Source organism: Aegilops tauschii, chromosome 4 (genome assembly GCF_002575655.3).
Source record: "Aegilops tauschii subsp. strangulata cultivar AL8/78 chromosome 4, Aet v6.0, whole genome shotgun sequence".
In the NCBI taxonomy this organism is placed as follows: domain Eukaryota; kingdom Viridiplantae; phylum Streptophyta; class Magnoliopsida; order Poales; family Poaceae; genus Aegilops; species Aegilops tauschii.
The window spans coordinates 168,688,361-168,699,597 of record NC_053038.3 but is presented as its reverse complement, the minus strand read 5'-3'; positions in this window follow the sequence as shown (position 1 = coordinate 168,699,597).

The following is an 11,237-nucleotide window of genomic DNA, read 5'->3' as shown; positions in this document are numbered from 1 at the left end:
AAATGGGATCGAGCGTGTTGGGTTATGTGGTGCACCCCTGCAGGGAAGTTTATCTATTCGAATAGCCGTGTCCCTCGGTAAAAGGATGACCCGGAGTTGTACCTTGACCTTGTGACAAACAGAACTGGATACTTAATAAAACACACTCTTCCAAGTGCCAGATATAACCCGGGGATCGCTCTCTAACAGGGCGACGAGGAGGGGATCGCCGGGTAGGATTATGCTATGCGATGATACTTGGTGAACTTACTATCTACTCTCTTCTACATGCTGCAAGATGGAGGCTACCAGAAGCGTAGTCTTCGACATGACTAGATATCCCTCTCTTATTCTGGCATTCTGCAGTTCAGTCCACCGATATTGCCCCTTTACTCAGATACCCATGCATATGTAGTGTAGATCCTTGCTTGCGAGTACTTTGGATGAGTACTCACGGTTGCTTTGCTCCCCCTTTTCCCCTTTTCCTTTCTTCCTAGTTGCCGCAACCAGATGCTGGAGCCCAGGAGCCAGACGCCACCGTCGACGACGACTCCTTCTACACCGGAGGTGCCTACTACTACGTGCAGGCCGCTGACGACGACCAGGAGTAGTTTAGGAGGATCCCAGGCAGGAGGCATGCACCTCTTTCGATCAGTATCCCAGTTTGTGCTAGCATTCTTAAGGAAAACTTGTTTACTTATGTCTGTACTCAGATATTGTTGCTTCCGCTGACTCGTCTATGACCGAGCACTTGTATTCGAGCCGTCGAGGCCCCCGGCTTGTATTATGATGCTTGTATGAGTTATTTGATTTTAGACTTGTGTTGTGATATCTTCCTGTGAGGCCCTGATCTTGATCGTACATGTTTGCGTGTATGATTAGTGTATGATTGAATCCAGGGGCGTCACAAGTTGGTATCAGAGCCGACTACCTGTAGGAATCCCCCTTTCCAACTCCTTGGCCGAAGTTGAGTCTAGTCATTGAAAAATGTTTTTACTAATCTGGCTGTCCGGCTTACGGGCCCACGTCGCCATTGGGTGGTATTAGGATGTTTTATTCCTCGACCTATACTCTGGGACTCTGATCTCTCTTCTATTGGGGTTAAAATGAATTTACTAACTCCGACTCTAGGTTCTCGTAACTACTTCCTCTCGGGGAGCCCCTTCATTCCAGATGATGGCCTGATTCATTAGAAGACCCCGATGATACTCTCCGATGTTATCCCGAGAACTTGTGTTCATCGCGCTTGCAATTCTCCTTCCACCGTCAACCCTTATGGATAACTACATGCACTTGCCATTCTTACATTCATCACCAGTTGGTCTTGTTATTACAAGATACCCTATAATACTCGTCGTTGTTCCAAGAATCCCTTGTGCTACTGCCTTGCGGTTCCTTGCCGCAAAAATATCCCTACGATGTTTCTTCACACTTATCGAGGAACCGTTCATTACTAGTTGTTCATAGGATTCACTAGATACATTGGAATGCTACCCGTTTTTCCGGTAACCCTCTGCCAACTATTGCTCTGCAAATACTTGTCCCCTTGCAGTCAGGGCAATTCCATTTGTCTAGCAATAACCATTAAAATCCTTGTGATTGACATTCTGATCCTATTGGTTCAACATGAGTGCAAATGCACGTAATCAACTATTGATCCTTTTAAATTATCTTTTCGGCTCAGATGTCATTTTGAACATGAGGTGGCTCTCGACCAATCAAATTATCATCGATTGTATCCCTAAGCCTACTCAATTTATCCATCCTTAATCAGAGTGTTTGCTTCTGATCCCTTGATTTGGAAATCACAATTCCTTTGCATTTGAGTTTGAATTAGTTGGTTGTTTCTATAATCAAATGCCTTTGCATTGTTTCTTCCTCTGGTTGAGTACCGATGCTTACATCGGATCCCTTAAGGACAATCAGACCCTTTGTTGTGTTTTATCCGACAACGTCCTTCATGTTCAATCACTTTGGAAGTTCTTCCCCTGATACATAATGACATTGGTAAATCCTATTCCTTGATTTGGCCAACCATGCTCTGCTTTCGAGCTGGTGATATTTACTATTGAAGCTTGTGGTATATGTTCCCACGATGCCCCGATGGGTTGAACCTATGCCTTCCTTAATATGTGTGAACTCGAAAGTTTTCACGAGTCATACTCTTCTCGTATTTTGCTAGATAAAATTTCAACACTACAACTTCATCGAACGCGAGAAGTGAATGAAAGATTATGCATTGACAAAGTGGGAGTCGACCTTGAACTTTGTGTTCATGCCCATGGACACAATGTAGATCTTATCATGGAAGCTTCTCTTAAATTAATTATCCCGATGGTACAAGTTCATCTTATATCTGGGACTTGATCCTTTGCAATCGTGGTTCCGGCCATATTGTTCTTCTTTGATCCGTTTCTTGGACAAGTTAAATTACTTGTCTTCTGCACGTCATTTCACCTGTCAAGCATCTATTCTACTCTACCTTCGAGTATTACCCTCTGGTATCTCAAGGATACCAACCCATTGCACTTCCTATTATGAATTTCTGATGAAGTAATACCTTTCCCCATCATAGTCACTCCACGGGTTCTGGGTTGTCTTCAACCGAAAACACCAGGTTGTGAATCAAATCAACACTAAGATTCAGTACTCCCAGTACTTTGTTGTTGAGAATTTTAATACTCCATCACGTCATTCCTAGCCTGATCACCTACATAATTATCGTGCTAATTTTAACTATGCTACCTACTCCTTCTTCTCGGAGCACAATTTTTGACGATGAGCTAACCTCATGTCGATCTTCCTCGTCTTATCGTTTCACCTCAAACAACAAGCTTGATTCCGAGTTGGTGTTGTATCCGTGGTTCCAATAATCTTATGCTGCATCAGTCCTTTTACTTGATGTAGTCGCGATTCGATTACATCTTCATGAAATCTCGACAAATGTGTCGTTATCATCATCAGCATTCTGAGCTCTTCAAGGATATCAATTGAGTTCATGATGAGAAATACCATCCTTTCCCTCGATGATTTGTGTTATCATCGGCAACATTATTGACTTCCCTCCAACACATACTTGTTCATGTTATGGAACTCTTTGCTAACCAGCTTAAGTTACGTCCTACCTTGGGGCACAACCGTATTTTATTTCAAGAATCTTGTGAGAATTTCACCACCCTTAAGAACTCTTGATACAAGTGATACTTATTACCATCACCATTCTTTTTCTTGGTCCCCGTGTTGTTTCTAACCGGAATACCGACAAATGGTCTTGATGTGTAAATTCTAAACTTCTAGCAACCCTATTACTTTGAAGTTATTGGTCGATAGTTTCATTCTAAGTCTATTGCTTATTGAATCATCATTCAAACATTTGATCGTGCTACCTAGTTCAAATTTCCGGGCGCACCTTTCTATCATTGTTGAATTGTGTATGTTTCCCTCGAGCATACATAATTATACCATTTGATCTGACAAATGTTATCTCCTTGTTCACATAATTGTGGAAATTCATCATGTTGGAAATCTCGATGAATTGTCGCTGAGACCATCAGCCACCTCCTCATCCTCCCCTTGGTTTAATGATGAACTCTTGCTTCGGAACTTGCTTCCATAGTTCATTGCCTGAGAATCTTATAATGCCATCTTTTCAATTGCGTTGCACCTTTTCTCCTCAAGCATCATGAGTCTGAGGTATCCTGACACCAATCAGATCTGAATCTCGGTCAGATATGATGGTTGGAACATTTTCCAATAGTCACAACATTGATCTTTATATGACCCGGTAAGGTGATGTCATGCCTAGCACACCTGCCCGGATGATCTATTGTTATAGTTTTATTTTTAGTAAGGTTATCCATTCTCCCATGAGGAAATTGTAAGACTTATTCTACAAGTTGTTCCTAATGGATCCTTTGTGTATCCAAAGTCTGACCTTTGCTTGAATACCATGTCAATGCTATCTCGAAGCATGTCTGTGGTAAGCTGATTTTTAATAAGAGCATTTGAAGCACAATGCTAAATTTTCTTTATCATTTATCCTAACACCGTTGTATGGGTAATATCATGAGATTCCTCCCCCCTTACCTAAATGGTTCCCTACTTTCTATCCTGTCATGGATATCATGCTCCGCTTGTCCTTGGGAAGGACATACCCCCGAAATATGTGTGTATACACATTTTCCTTTCCATTGTTCTGTTTAAACCTGATAATCACTTTTCCTTTCCATTGTTTTGATTAACCTTTCTGGTGATCTATATGAGCTAAGCAGTAATATTCTTCTGCTTATGTAAACACCTGGGTGTACAATTCTGTCAGAAAGACCCTGTTACTTTTGTTGATGACATTCCGGTAACCACCGATGGATGAGAACTTTGCCTATTGGTCCGCCTCGTTCAACGAGCAGGAAAATGGTTCTCTTCGTCCCTCGCCCTTGGTACCGATGTTGTTGCCGACATAACCGACAGACTATCCTCTGACATGCCTTGCTTACATGATCGTGCAAGATGTCACCACACTTCCTACTTTTAACCCACATGGTGGGCCCATAACCCATAGTTCTGCAGGATCAAAACCTGACTCTCATGTACACCTTGTTGACAAAGTTATCCCTTGCTCTTGGTTTCGTAGGTAATTCACGAGCCACCATCCTAGTGATCTATTCTGGTATCAGACACAATACTTATTCTCGTTGCGCTGAACCCCTTTTCACACTCCGTTTCAGGCAACGAGTGATTGCATGCCCGCTCGGAAATTCTCATGCGACCTTCATATTTTGCTCTCGATATATTATTAAGTTTCAATTTGAGAGTTACTTTCCGCCACCTCCCCCGATGTTATCTACCAGATAGACAACCTTGCAGACGTCCGTTCTCCCGGAATACCCCCTTATCCTTTTCATAAGTTTGATGGAGTTCTCGACAAAAGGATGCCGACTTCATCATGACGACCTGAAGCAGAGAAATGAAGACATCAACATAATGGATCGACCTCCTTGAGAAGAACAACCAGGCCCGAGAAGATTCGTTAGAATTTCGTAACCAGAATTTTCTACCTTAATCCACCTCTTAAATCTCGGGACGAGATTTCTTGTAGTGGAGGAGAATTGTGACGCCCGGGTAATTAAGCTACAATGAACCTCTGCTAACGATGCCATGTCACCTCGGTTACTGTCGATAAACTCGCGCTAGTTTAAAACCGATTCAAATTTAGATTCGAAATAAAGTCAAACGCGGAAAGTTTTGAAATGTGAGAACTAAAATCTTTGAGTTATTGCAAATAATCTTTTGATAATATTGGTGGTGAACCAACATTTTTTTGCAACTTGTTTATTTGACCTGAAGTAAATAAAACCGTGGCCTAATTGATAATTTAATTGCATTTTAAATTGTAGAAATTCTAAACTACTTTATTTTGATGTCAAATTAATTATAGTAGCGGCCTAAGTTAGAACGATATTTTAGATGCAAGCTTTGTATTTTATAAAACTAATTTTCTTTTGAAAAAAAAGAAATACCAAATAAAAATAAAGGGAAAACCCCCTTTCCCTGTTCTCGTGGGCCTTGGTCTACCCGAGCCAACCCACACAACTTAGAGGATAAGACCAAGACCCCCCCGTCTCTTGGCCTTGTCAGCACCCCAGATCTTTTCCCTCCCCCCTCGCTCGTTCCCCTCTCGCTCGCGTGCTTGCTCCTTCCCGGACGCTGTCGTCGCCGTACACTCCGAGATCCCGCGGCCACCATCGTTTCCTCGACCGCAGCTCGTGTCCCCGAGCTCCACCTCGCTCACCTCCGTCGAGCTGGCGCCCTGCATCGTATCGGGGAGCAGCGCATCGACCTCGTCGTCTTCGTCAACGCCCGTGGCCACCGGAAGCTCGCTGTCGACCCCCCTCGACTCCGGCACCCCTGGTGCCCCGAGCACCTCATCCGAATCCGCTATGAGCCTCCCCTTCGAACCTCCCTCCTCCCCCTCGTTTAGTCGCCGTAGCCTCCGTCCCCGAGCTCATCCGGTCTCGCGCATACGCGTACATACGAGCGTGCGTGCTCGGAGTTGTTGCTGCTCCTGCGTACTTGCAGCTGCCGCTCACGCTGCCCGCGTGGCCGACATCCATTGCCCCGTGGCCACAACCGTGCCCCTGAACCCTGCTCGTCCTTGCCGCCTGCTCCCCTGAGCCGCAGGCGTCCGCCCCTGCTTCCCCGCTTCGCTCCGCCTCACCGCTCGCGTCGGCAGCGTCCCGAGCCTCACCAGCTCGCGACCGCTCCATGCCACGCGCATCCCCTGTGCGCGCTTGCGCCTCCCCTTCCCCGCATATGCCCGCACGCCAGCCCCGCTAGCCGAGCCCGCCGCCACCGCCGGCGTCCCGCCGCCCGTGCACACTACTGCGCCCTCGCGCGCACGCCCATCGCTGCCTTGCCAGCCCCGCCCGCTGCTCACTGCCGCCTGTTGCTTCTGCATCTGCTGTTGCTGCCGTCCGTCCCGCCCCGCAGCCGCTCGCTGCCCTGCTCCGTACCGCCGCTGCGCCCAGCCGTGCGGCCTCACGCCCGCAGCCGCCCCCCTCTCATTTGCCGCTCCTGCCGCCTTGCTGCGCCCGCGCCACCACCACCCTAGCGCACGCGCGCCGCCGCCCCTGCATCGCCTCGGCCTGCCGTAGCTGGCCGGCGAGCCGCGCCGCCGACTACGCGCCCGGCGCCGGCACCCCGGCCCCCACACGCGCCCGTGCGTGTTCGGGCTGGTGCCCACGCCCACCCCCGCCCCCGTTTTCACCGCTCCAGTGGCCCAGCTGGGGCCCTCCCTTGTAGTTTAGGAAGAAAAGAACATTAACTAAAATAAAAATAAATAAAAGTTATTAATTAATTAATTAACTCTGATTATTAACTAATTAACCTGCTAATTATATGTTAAATGTTAGTTAGTGTTCAGCCTATGACATGTGGGACCCAACATTCAGTTTGAATGGTCAAATGGTCAAAGCTGACTGCTGACATCATGCTGACATAATAAATGTTTTTTTGAATTAAATCAATTTGTTAATTCTAGAAAATGGTTTAAATCTTTTAAAAATTAATGTAAAATAAACCGTACCTCGGATGGAAAAACTTTGTAGATGAAAGTTGCTCAGAACGACGAGACGAATCCGGATACACAGCCCGTTTGTCCGCCACACATCCCTAGCATAGCAAACACACAACTTTCCCCCTCAAGTTCATCTAACCAAAAACGTGGAACACCGGGGATACTTTCTCGGATATTCCCCCCTTCGCTGGTATCACCTCCTACTGCGTTAGGTCACATCTAGCACCGCGTATTGCCATGTTACGCTTTGTGATGCTTTGATTGCTCTATTATTTATTGTGTTCCCCCTCCGTTACTTCTTTCCGGTACACCCTGAGACTACTGCTGATACCCCCGCGATCGGCTACATCATCGACGAACCCTTCTTACCAGAGCAACCAGGCAAGCCCCCCCCCCCTTGATCACCAGATATCGCCTATTCTTCTCTATACTGCTTGCATTAGAGTAGTGTAGCATGTTACCGCTTTCCGATTAATCCTATTCTGATGCATAGCCTGTCATTGTTGCTACAGTTGTTACCCTTACCTGCAATCCTAAATGCTTAGTATAGGATGCTAGTATTCCATCAGTGGCCCTACACTCTTGTCCGTCTGCCATGCTATACTACTGGGCCGCGATCACTTCGGGAGGTGATCACGGACATATGCTATATACTTTATACTGTTACATTACTTATGATACTGTTCGGAGATGGGGGCTGAAGGGCAGGTGGCTCCATCCCGGTAGAGGTGAGCCTGGGTTCCCGACGGCCCCCGACTGTTACTTTGAGGCGAAGCGATAGGGCAGGTTGAGACCACCTAGGAGAGAGGTGGGCCTGGCCCTGGTCGGCGTCCGCGGTTACTTCAAAATAACACGCTTAACGAGTTCTTGGTATTTGATCTGAGTATGGCCATTTGGCCTATACGCACTAACAAACTACGCGGGAAAGATATGCGCACTCGATGTCGTGGTATCAGCCGAAGCCTTCATGACGTCAGCAACTGAGCGGCGCGCGCCGCATTGGACCGTAAGCTCGCGCTTGTATTAAGGGGGCTAGGTCTGCTTCCGGCCGCGTTCACAACGTGTAGGTGTGCAATGGGCGATGGGCCCAGAACCCTGCGCCATAGGATTTAGACAGGCGTGCTGACCTCTCTGTTGTGCCTAGGTAGGGCTGCGACGTGTTGATCTTCCGAGGCCGGGCATGACCCAGGAAAGTGTGTCCGGCTAAATGGGATCGAGCGTGTTGGGTTATGTGGTGCACCCCTGCAGGGAAGTTTATCTATTCGAATAGCCGTGTCCCTCGTAAAAGGATGACCCGGAGTTGTACCTTGATCTTATGACAACTAGAACTGGATACTTAATAAAACACACCCTTCCAAGTGCCAGATATAACCCGGTGATCGCTCTCTAACAGGGCGACGAGGAGGGGATCGCCGGGTAGGATTATGCTATGCGATGATACTTGGTGAACTTACCATCTACTCTCTTGTACATGCTGCAAGATGGAGGCTGCGAGAAGCGTAGTCTTCAACAGGACTAGATATGCACCTCTTATTCTGGCATTCTGCAGTTCAGTCCACCGATATTGCCCCTTTACTCAGATACCCATGCATATGTAGTGTAGATCCTTGCTTGCGAGTACTTTGGATGAGTGCTCACGGTTGCTTTGCTCCCCCTTTTCCCCTTTTCCTTTCTTCCTGGTTGCCGCAACCAGATGCGGGAGCCCAGGAGCCAGACGCCACCGTCGACGACGACTCCTTCTACGCCGGAGGTGCCTACTACTACGTGTAGGCCGCTGACGACGACCAGGAGTAGTTTAGGAGGATCCCAGGCAGGAGGCATGCGCCTCTTTCGATTAGTATCCTAGTTTGTGCTAGCCTTCTTAAGGCAAACTTGTTTACTTATGTCTGTAGTCAGATATCGTTGCTTCCGCTGACTCGTCTATGACCGAGGACTTGTATTCGAGCCCTCAAGGCCCCCGGCTTGTATTATGATGCTTGTATGACTTGTTTTATTTTAGAGTTGTGTTGTGATATCTTCCCGTGAGTCCCTAATCTTGATCGTACATGTTTGCATGTATTATTAGTGTACGATTGAATCCGGGGGCGTCACATTATTGCTGACCCTTTTTGCTACCATATTATAAGCCTTCCTATCTCTACATAAATCTACGTCGTGCATTTGACTCTCCCTGGTAATCGCTCTATCCAAGCTTTGGGAGTTTAGACTACAACGGTTGCCGTTCACCACCTGCTATTGGGTAAGAACTGGTAAGAATTTGAGATTTGCTTGACGGATTTGTGACACCCCACTACCGCCATTTTCTAGTAGTTTGTAGGATCATATTCTCGTGTGTTTCTATTGCTGCTTACCATGGCAGGATCACAAGCCGACGAGACTGACTGGGAGAACATGACGATCAAAGAGTTACATGATAAGTTTCAGCAAATGATGAGTGGACAGGTGGAAGATGTGCTAAACAGATTTGAAGAGGCCATGGAGAAGATAGATGGCATTGAGAAGGCGTTCGAAACAAAGCTCGATAATAAGTTTAATGAATTGCTCGCGCGTCTTCCCCAACCACCTCTACAACAACAACAACAAGATCGCCTTCCAAATCAAGTGGGACGAGCACAACGTATTCCCCTTGAGCCTGGTCAAACTTCTGGTGCCACTGTTGATGCTTCTGTAGCTCCTGCTGCTACTGCAGAGGTGGAGGACCATTACGAGGATGAGGTTGACCAAAATCATAACTACGTGCAACCACGAGCACCACCACCACCACTAGGTCGTCCTCATGCATATCATCGCAACGGTAGGGCTGCACCACCACCTGAGGTACATGACCATCTTCCTAAACTAAAATTGAATATTCCACCATTTGAGGGTAGATATGTTCCTGATATATATCTTACTTGGGAGTTAGAAACTGAACAATGATTTACATGTTTACAATATCCTGAGGAGAGACGTGTTCCTGCCGCTGTTTGTGCTTTCACGAACTTTGCATGTGTTTGGTGGTCTGAACATCATAGATTATATCCGAATAATATTCCAACTACTTGGGCTTCTTTGAAAACTGCTATGCGTATCGCTGGGTTCCACCATATTATCAACGTTAATTACTTCAAAAATTGCAGCGTTTAAGACAAGGAAAAAATTCTGTAGAGGAATATTATCAGGAATTACAAACTGGCATGATTAGATGTGGTATTGTTGAGGATAATGAAGCTATGCTTGCACGTTTTATGGGTGGATTAAATAGAATGATTCAGACCATTCTAGAGTATAATAATATCACTCGTTTATTCCATCTTGCTTGTAATGCTGAACGTGAAGTGCAAGATCGACAAGCATTGGCATGACCTCTACTTCCACTGCACCAGCACCTCCATCAGGTGCCACCTCTAGCCGTGATACAAGAAAGCATGCACAACCACCACTATCTACCAAGAGCACACCTGCCGGGCCTGCACAGAGCTCTTCTTCTTCCATGGCATCAATAGGGCACACAAGTGATATTATTTGTCGTCGTTGTAAGGGAAGAGGTCATTATGCAAAAGAATGCAAATCTCAGCGTGTGATGATTGCTACTGAGGATGGTGGGTATGAGTACGCTAGTGACTATGATGAGGAGACTTTGGCTCTTATTACACGTGAAGAACACGGTGGAGATGATTCTGATCATGAGACGCAATACATGGCTCCTGAAGACGCTGACAGGTATGAATGTTTAGTTTCTCAATGTGTTTTGAGTGTGTAGGTCACACAAGCTGAGCAAAATCAGAGGCATAATTTGTTCCATACAAAGGGAGTTGTGAAGGAACGTTCTGTTCGTGTCATCATAGATGGAGGGAGCTGCAACTACTTGGCTAGCATGGAGATGGTGGAGAAGCTATCTCTCACCACAAGACCACATCCACATCCTTACTACATCCAATGGTTCAACAAGAGCGGCAAGTTTAAGGTAACACATACTGTTCGTGTGCATTTTAGTATCTCTACATATGATGATTATGTTGATTGTGATGTGGTACCTATGCAAGCAATGTTCCTTATTACTTGGTAGACCATGGCAATTTGATAAAAATTCTGTACACCATGGTAGAAACAATCAGTATACTCTAGTTCATCAAGATAAAAATATTACTTTGCTTCCTATGACTCCTGATTCCATTTTGAAAGATGATATTAATAGAGCTAATAA